Consider the following 9,754-nt stretch of genomic DNA (forward strand, 5'->3'; position numbering starts at 1 on the left):
GGAGGATGAGGAGGTAACATTTCCAAGGCTTTCAGGGCAGTCATTCGCAAGGGGCTCCGAGGGTGGGTTCCTGCACACACAAACTCCAGGGACACAATTGTCCAGCAGGGGCACAGTTCTGGAGGATGAGGAGGAGGAGCTGGAGGAGGAGATGGAACCATGTTCACAGCAGGGTGGCACCCAGGCCAGCTCATGGCCATCACTGGTGCGTGGCTGGGGGGATACAGAGGACACGGATGATACACCTCCCACAGAGGACAGCCTTTCGTCGCCTCTGGGCAGCCTGGCACACATGAGCGATTACATGCTGCAGTGTCTCCACAACGACCACCGAGTTGCCCACATTCTAACGTGCTGATTACTGGGTGGCTACGCTGCTGGATCCCCGTTACAAGGACAATGTACTGTCCTTAATTCACTCACTGGAGCGCGATCGCAAGATGTGCGAGTACAAGCGCACGGTGGTAGATGCGATGCTGCTGGCATTCCCATCTGACAGCGGGGCCACAGTGGAAGCACAAGGCAGAGGAGGAGGAGGAGGAGGAGGTCGCCAACGCAACCAGGGCACCACCAGCACCTCAGAAGGCAGGGTTAGCATGGCCGAAATGTGGAAAAGCTTTGTCAGCACGCCACAACAAACAGCAGCACCAGCAGCTCAGATGGAACATCTTAGCAGGAGGCAGCATTTTACCAACATGGTGGAGCAGTATGTGTGCACACGCCTACATGTAGTGAATGAGGGGTCTGCCCCCTTCAACTTCTGGGTCTCCAAATTGGGCACATGGCCTGAGCTTGCCCTTTACGCCTTGGAGGTGCTGGCGTGCCCTGCAGCCAGTGTATTATCTGAACGGGTATTTAGCACGGCTGGGGGCGTTATAACAGACAAACGCAGCCGCCTGTCCAGAGACAATGTGGACAAGCTCACGTTCATTAAAATGAACCAGGCATGGATCCCACGGGACTTTTCCGTACCTTGTGCAGAATAGCAATGGATACTGACCTTACCCACCCATTGTTCCATTTTTGCTCTTTCTCACTCTTTTGGGGTGTACCCTCATTTAAAATTTGTGAAAAGAAGCAGTGTTGGCTACCTCGTCCTCCTCCTCAGGGCCAGATTAACGTAGGGGCTATTGGAGCTGCAGCTCCAGGCCCCTATCTTTTATATAGGCCCCGGGTTGGCCATATTCACTGTGACCCTTCTTCTGTCACTTGTAAACACAGAAGTCTGGCTTCTATGCTCGCTTCCCCAGGCAGCACCCTCAGAACCTCCCCACACAGCGCGAAGGCCTGACAAGGAGGGACAGTTGCCGATGCATGGATGTGTTTATGGGCTTCAGAGACAGCATCCCATGTTGAATTAGGCATGCATGGCTGCACCCTTCCTCCTCTGGGTGCATGCCAAGGCACGGCCCTTAAGGCCCTTCAAAATCCTCAGCACCAAGACCATGATGCTCTTAATCCGGCCCTGGTCCTCCTCCACCGCCGCTTCCACCTACACCGCCCATAGGTGTGCGCAGCCTATTGCATTAGGGTGTGCACCCCAAAGTTGAAATACACATGCATGTGTTTGCCTACATGTACATGGCCCCGATACATTACTCTCCCTGCTGGCAAAGAGAAATAGAGCAGAGCAGGTCCGAGGGAGATCTTTCCCATCTCCTCACTGGCAAACAGAGCGATAATGCTATGTGCCCTAGGTGATTAGGGTGTGCCCAGGTACACCCGGCACACCCTGTGCGCACGCCTATGACACCGCCACATCCACCACCACCTCAACCTCCCTCCTACTCCATATGGGCCTCGTCCTTCAGAGATGAAGAACATTGTTTTATTTTTTTTGTTGTTTTAAGTTATTTCCCTATCCACATTTGTTTGCAGAGCACTTGCCATGCTCTTAACTACGTTTTGCTGCCATTTGCAGCACTCTAGCCCTTTCCATTGGTGTTTTAGAGCCATTTTAGTGCCTTAAAGTTCGGGTCCCCATTGACTTCAATGGGGTTCGGTGTCCGGGAAAAGTTCGGTAAAAGTCCGGGACACGGACCCGGACTTTTTTTTAAAGTTCGGCCGAACCCGTCGAACACGGACATCTAGGTGTCCGCTCAACCCTAATTGTGACTGTACTGTCTCCCTTTATTTTGTTAGTTATAAAAATAATTCATAATAATGATAATAATTAACTCTACTATCACCACCCTTCCTGCACCACAATCGGGGTGTTATTAACAGGCTTTTCATTCTTACAATCAGACATAAATAAATCATTAATCGATACAATTATGCATTGATTACACAATTAAAGATATTGCCCAAAACATCTTGTGTGAGGACCTTAATGTTATTGGCGTCGGCCCCCTGTAATCCCATATCTAAAAGGACATAGTTGGGGATCAGTAGATCTGTAGCCGGGGAGAATATGTTGATATCAGCGAATAACCTCGCAGCCATTGGACTGTTAACGCATTGGTAAATATTCTTGCCTTTAGCTCCAATTTAGCACAACTCCATCATCTCCATTCCCTGCACCAATCTTCCATGAGCACAGGGCCATGTGATGTCTGAGCTCCCCCACTGCTCCATTCAACCACATAAGAGCAACAAAAGACAGATCAGTGAAAATTGCTCAAATCAGATCTTACAAAAGGCTGATCATTCCCTCCATGCATCCCAATTGCTTATCAATAAGCAGCATTGCTGCTAATTTCTCCTCTATACCTGGAATTTATTTTATTCCTGATCCTGACAGCTGAATGAAACTGTGGGGGGAGGAAGGGGAAAATGAGTAGGTGTTGCTACAGAGGAGGGCAATAAATTGAAGCATTGGCTTTGTCCTGTGCAGGCAATAGCGGCTTTCAGATCCACCCACTGCTGTCAATCAAAAACAAGGCGGACCTGATGGGGAACTATCTCAGTTGTCTATCAGGCTCTATCCACCCAACAGGTGCTGCAGCTGTGGGGACTAGTTTCCCATCAGGTCCACCTCTACTGTGAGTTCATTATTTCCCAAATCTGGGTAATGACATCACTCCTATAGCCACCCCTTTGGCCCAGGAAATCTCCCAACTGACATCTGAATAGAGCCGGGGATAGAGTTATGTGCGGGGAAACTGTCATATTCATGGAGTCTTTCAAGCACAGACACCCCCCACTCTGAGAACTGGCATTGCTCTAAATTACCATCAGCTTCCTAATCTGCAAACTGGCAGTAATTGTTTAGGAGACTCGGTGTAGGTATTCTAAAGGGACCTACTGCCAGAAAAGTGACATAATGCTTTATATAATTCCCCAATCTGTGATCTCTATAATGAGGATGTTTGGAGTTTGGGAATCTGCAATCCAGTAATGTGACGTCTGAGTTAGATTGACCTCCTGCAGCACAGGGGATCTCCAGAGGATCTTCATTTAGGCTTCATTCACACCTGAGCGTATCATTTTCAGGCATTTTTTTTTGGGGGGGGGGGGTTTAGGTGTTTTTTTTTTCAGGTGTTTTTTGCAGGTGTTTGGAGGCAGACATTGACATCTAACAAATCTGCCAAAAAAGAAGATCATGTACTTTTTTGAGCTTCCAGCGTTTTTCTTCAGGCAACAAAACGCTCATTTTTTAAATTTTTTTTTTAAAGCCCGTAGCGTGTGAAACACACTCAAAAGACTCCACCCGGTGCATAAAAATGCTCATAGGTGAACAGGGGCCATTGAAATTAATGGGATTTTGCTTGTTGGGCGTTTTGAGACTTCAGAGATGAGCGTTTTACGAGCTGAAATACGCTCTGCGCGAACGAGGTCTTAAGGAATGACAAACACAGCCAATAGCAGGACAGGGAATGAACTCTCCATCAGCGCGGTGTGATATACTGCAGTCCCACTTCTTTTCAGATAAATGTATTAAACTGTAAAGAGCCCGTTGAACTGTTAGGCCTGGTTCACACCAGTGTGATTTGTCATGCAATTTGCCAGTTTAAAATCACATGACAAGTCGCAAACCAATGCTTGAAATAGAATTGTTCAAATTGTTGCGACTCAAGTTGCAGCGGCTTTGAAAAAGGCTCCTGCACTACTTTTTTGCAATTGTATTGCAACTTGCATTGACTTCTGTTAAATGTAATTGCAAGCCGCAATGAAATCGGAGATCCAAATTACACTGATCTGCAGCTTTGAAGTCGAACGGAAATAGGGATTTCAAAGCCGCACTGGTGTGAACCCAGGCTTACACCTGAGATTTCCACCCCCATATCACACAGTATAATTGTGTCTGACAGGGCAGGGGATCTAATTTCCTCTGTTACAGTCCAGCAATTCCACCCCTCTGAAATGCGAGTTTCAGGAGGCGGAGTCAGTACAGAAAATATTGCTTACTGGCAGCAAGGTAACATGGGACGCGTAGTCCTTAGAAATGGAGAGGAGAAACTGCAAAGCAAGCAGGGAATCCAGGAAGTTGTGGAAAGAAGGAGCTAGCAGACAGGAAGAACTTACAAAATGAAAGGAGATTTTTCAAGAAATCCTGTTTTGGATTGTGACACATATGTATTGCTTGTATTGTAATTACACTTCTGATGTTATAAAATGAAAGTGTATGCTGTGATCATAAAACTCGGCGCTGACCACACACAAATATGTGGCCGCTCGGCGGGTGGGCCTTAAAGAGGAAGTAAAGCCTGATTAAAAAAAATACATATTTTGGCTACCTGCAAAGTAAATTTATAATGTGCTAGTATGCCACGCATACTAGCAGATTATGTGACACTTAGCTGCAAGCGAAGTCCTCCTCGTCCCCGCTGGAGGCCGCATCCATCTTCACCCATCTTCCTTCCAGGTCTGTGGACGTGGGCTTTGCTACTGGCAGAAGCCGTGTGACGTCACTCCCGCACATGCGCGCAGGAACCGCCGGTCATGGCACAGGGCTTTGAAGAAACAGCACAGGTGGCCGTTCCTTCAGAGGGCATGCGCCGTTGAGGTCATCAGCTGCATGCACTGTAAATACTGTATCTCCTAAACGGTGCAAGTTTCGGAGATATTTACAGTACCTATAGATAAGCCTTGTTATAGGCTTACCTATAGGTACAAACATTACATGCAAATTGTGTGAATACAGCTGCAGGGTGCGCTCTCTAGGCACAGTTACCAGCGGCTGATGGAAAGCTCCCGATTGCTAGTTGCGATCGAGAGCTTTCTGATCATGTGACATAATCTTGATCATAAACCCCAACCCCCTCCTGGCATCCTAAACCCCTTAAAGGGCCAGGAGGCATCCGACTCCAAGGGGTTAAAGTAGAGGAGGCAAAGCGCCCTTGTCAGGTCTATACCATGGTCAATGACCCATCCACTTGGACAGAGACACAACACCAGAGAGAGAGAGAGTGGGAGGGGGGAGGGAGAGAGAGAGAGAGAGGGGGGAGGAGGGAGAGAGAGAGAGAGGGGGGAGGGAGAGAGAGAGAGAGAGGGGGGGAGAGGGGGGGAGGAGAACGAGAGAGGGGGAGGGATGGAGGGGGAGAGATGGAGGGGGGGTGAAGGGGGATGGGATGGAGGGGGGAGAGAGAGAGATGGAGGGGGGAGAGAGAGATGGAGGGAGGGAGGGAGAAAGAGGGAGAGGGAGGGAGAGAGAGAGGGGGGGAGGGAGAGAGAGAGATGGAGGGGGGAGAGAGAGGGAGGGGGGGAGAGAGAGGGAGGGGGGGAGAGAGAGGGAGGGGGAGAGAGGGGGGTGGGGGGAGAGGGAGGGGGAAGAGATGGAGGGGGGGAGATGGAGGGGGAGAGAGAGATGGAGGGAGGGAGAAAGAGGGAGGGGGGAGGGAGGGGGGGAGGGAGGGGGAGAGAGAGAGAAAGGGGGAGAGAGAGAGAGAAAGAAAGGGGGAGAGGGAGAGAGAGAGAGAGAGAGAGAGAGAAGGGGGGAGAGAGAGGGGGCGGGAGAGATAGAGAGAAGGGGGGGAGAGAGAGAGAGAGAGAGAAAGGGGGAGAGAGAGAGAAAGGGGGAGAGAGAGAGACAGGGGGTGAGAGGGGAGGGGGAGAGAGAGGGGGGGGAGATAGAGGGGGGAGGGGAGAGAGAGAGAGCGCATTTGGAAGGGTATACTGATCAAGACAATATGTTATCTGGAAAAAAGTTTCTAAACAAAAACGCTCATGATCTCTGCTAAACGCGGCATGTAAAAGTGGCAAAACAGACAATTTTTAATGTCAGTTACTAGCTGTCAAGTTACAGCATTCAGAAGAGGTTTTCAAGCAACCTGTGTACACAGGGCCTAAGAGGGGAAACGGGCTCTGAAGGTGGAGATGAGTGCCTCCTATCTATCCTCCCTCCCCAATAAATCAACATGATGGAGGGCAGACCTCTGGTCAGAGGAGGAAGGGCAACAATCAGCAAATAATAAATAAATAAATATGAGTAGCCCACATGGTCACAGTGCCTGGCCAAGTATAAAAACACAAGTGGTCTATGTATGTACAGAATGGTGGTGATGGGATTGCTTTTATCCTCACAGGTCTTTCATCAGATGGTGTCCTTCTGTTTCACAGCTACAGGGGATAGATGTATCCCCCCCTCTACCTCCTGGCTCCCCCCCCTCTGGCACCAGACCTGTACATGTGGTTGGGCTGGGGAGGAAAGTGAGTGGGGGTTGGTAGATAGGTGACAGCTCAGTGTACTCACCATGCTGGCGGCCCTTCTCTTCTCATACTTTGAAGTTCCCGGATTTAGGCTCTGCTTCTTCCAGTGAGTGCAGCACTGATTCAGCTCCAGACAGGAACAGTGACAGGAGAGGATGGTTCTACCTCTTATCTCAGCACATCACCCTCTGGTGGCCACGCCTGCTCACTCAGGACTGACCAATCTGCAAACAGCCAGGCAGCACCTGACTTTCTGGAGGTGGAGGAGGGATCTCCCTGACTGATTGTCTGTGACACAGTGAAATATTCAGGATTCTTCCTGGGACGAGCTCTTCCCAGGACATCAGTCAGATTTTCGGGATTGTCCCGAATGTCTGGAATCCGTGACTGTTGGCAACTATGGTGATCCTGTGCCTACAGCCATTTGCCTGTGTGTCCAGATGAGAGAAATGTTCTGCCACTTGCCTGTGGATCCAGTCCTGGGACCCCTCCTCATCTGGACTGTAAGAGTCAGTCTGCTTAAGGCGTTTTTGAGCATTTTTCAGCTCCAAAAACGCTAAAAAAAACGCTCCAAAACGCCCAACAAGTAAAACCCCATTCATTTACATGGCCCCTGTTCACATCTGAGGGTTTTAACGCCTGAAGCAAAACGCCTGTAGCTGAAAAAAGTACATGAGCTTCTTTTTGGGCTGATTGCCAGCGTTTTTAATAGATGTCAATGCCCGCCTCCAAAAACGCCTGAAACAAACGCCTGAAAATCACTGTAAAATCACGATAAAAATTGCGGTAAAAAAACACGCGAAAACGCTACGCTCAAGTGTGAATGCAGCCTTACTGTGAGAGAAAACTTGTCATAAGGAAAGTGCAGATAGCTGTTTGTACTTTACTGTTTGGTTTATTGTATTAGTTATCCCTCTTTGTAACCTGTATCTATTTTATTTCTCATAGATTGTGCTGTACTGCCACCTAGTGACCTATTTGTGCATTGCTTCTAGTAGCTCCTGGATTGTAACAGCTCCAATATTAGTTTCAAGCTGTAATGTAGCTTATGCATATCACTTTGTAACATGATGCTTTCAAGTCCAATCATTCATCCGGTTACATTGTGAAAAAGAAATTCATGCTGAGTGTTACTGCATAAAGCTAGATTATTATATTCAACTCTTACTGCACCTTATACTTTATCACTCTACAAAACTCTCACCCACATTATATTGCAAAATGACAGAACAGAAGAATACCTGAAAACCCATTTGGATGTATTTTGGACTGACAGACACAGACTATGGAGCCTTTTCTATACAAGATACATTGTTCATTGTAAGTAGAAGAAATAGAGGAAGGAGGTTTTTGTACGGCTCTGTATCACTGTGTGAAAGGCCTGCTGTAACCCTGCTGACAGTAATAAACTGCAACATCTTCATCCTTTATGTCTCTGATTGTAAGAGTATAATCTGTTCCAGATCCAGATCCACTGAACCTGGCTGGGACTCCAGACTGAAGGTTGCTTGTACCATAGATAATCAGTGTTGGACGTTGTCCTGGTTTCTGCTGGTACCAGTGTAACCTGTCAGTGCTGACACTAGAACTGCATTTACATGAGACGGTGACTGTCTGTCCTGGAGTTGCAGTGATCTCATTCGGAGTCTGTGTCAGTGTAATCTGTGCCCAGGATCCTGAGGATGGGAAAGAAAATAGTCATTTCTGTATACACAGCAAAATAATAAAATTTTACCCACATCTCTATCATTTGTATTTCTATTGAAGTCTCACCCTGAATATAAAGCAGTATGAGAGGCAGCAGAACCCACTGAGAAGCCATCTTGATGTCTCTGCACTGACACACACAGACTACTGAGATGTCATCTGTACAATGTCTCCTATATAACAGCTGCAATCATTAGGGGGGAAACCCCCCGACATCACATATGGAAAACAGGAAACATGCAAATTATACAATGCAAATCCACTAGATTTCATGTTTTACACCTCATTTGCCCACAGTGATGATCATCATTGTACAACATCTAAAAAAGCATAAGTTTGCCCTGGGACTTTAAATGAGGTGCAACACACACGGCCACTAAATACCCAGTATACACATTAATTGATAAATACATACAATTTGGCATTAGAATACATGAAAAATTGATAAAATATTGTCAAGCTGATTCGTAATAATTCCATAATAAATGTCATAAATAATAAAACTGTTCCAAATGTTGATACATGATACAGAAGAAAAATGCATCCTACAAACTCAACATGTATCATGAATCTCAGTTTGCTTCCTCAGGAGTAGATGCATATATGAATATCTGTAGAAGCAGAACATAGATTTATAGTATGTAACACAATATGTAATAAATGGGATTATTTAAAGCTCAAGGGCCACCACAGGAAACCCAATACTTACAAATCAGCTAGAATTCCATGCACATGGCACTATTTCCAAAAGGCAACCATCAGGAACGCCTGACCCGGGAGCTGTGGGAATGGGACCAAGAAGACCCGGGAGAGACAAACAAAAAGTGTTTTAGCATGGAAGTAGTGAAGATAACTGCGCATGCATGTTGGTTTGAACAAGGAGAATGCTCACTCCTGTGATGCTGAGGGGGGAAAAGAGTCCAATAGCGTCCTTCCAAAAGGAAAGGATGGGACAAAGCCATATGTAGAAGTTTTTCACTAGGCCTCAAGGGGGTGCAAATGACCAACAGGTAATAGATTTTTAACCAAGCACAAGATTTCAAAGCTGCACAAAGCTGGAGGATTTGCCCCTTAACCACTTTACCACCGGAGGATTTTCCTGCTTTAAGTCCAGGCCACTTTTTGCAATTTGGCACTGTGCAACTTTAACTGACAATTGCGCGGTCATGCAACGCCGTACCCAAACAAAATTTACGTCCTTTTTTTTCCCCACAAACAGAGCTTTCTTTTGGTGGTATTTGATCACCTCTGTGCTTTTCATTTTTTGCGATATTAATAAAAAAAAAGCAACATTTTTGAAAAAATAACAATATTTTTCTACTTTGAATTTCTTAATGACCATATTTTTAACCGCTTTAAGACCGGAAGATTTTACCCCATTCCTGACCAGGCCATATTTTGCAATTCGGCACTGCGTTACTTTAACGGACAATTGGGCGGTCGTTCGACGCTGTAC

At 46.9% G+C, this 9,754-nt stretch overlaps 1 gene segment (V, D, J or C); it reads right to left on the reverse strand.

Annotated features, from left to right (window-relative positions):
* Positions 1-7,956: 7,956 nt before the first annotated feature.
* LOC309549660 (immunoglobulin kappa variable 1-39-like) lies at positions 7,957-8,413 on the reverse strand. The segment is given in 2 exons: positions 8,365-8,413; positions 7,957-8,267 (listed from the first exon to the last, which is right to left on the reverse strand).
* Between the last annotated feature and the right edge of the window lie 1,341 nt (positions 8,414-9,754).

The sequence above is a fragment of the Pelophylax lessonae genome (genome assembly GCF_965119305.1).
Source record: "Pelophylax lessonae genome assembly, chromosome: 1".
NCBI classification, from domain to species: domain Eukaryota; kingdom Metazoa; phylum Chordata; class Amphibia; order Anura; family Ranidae; genus Pelophylax; species Pelophylax lessonae.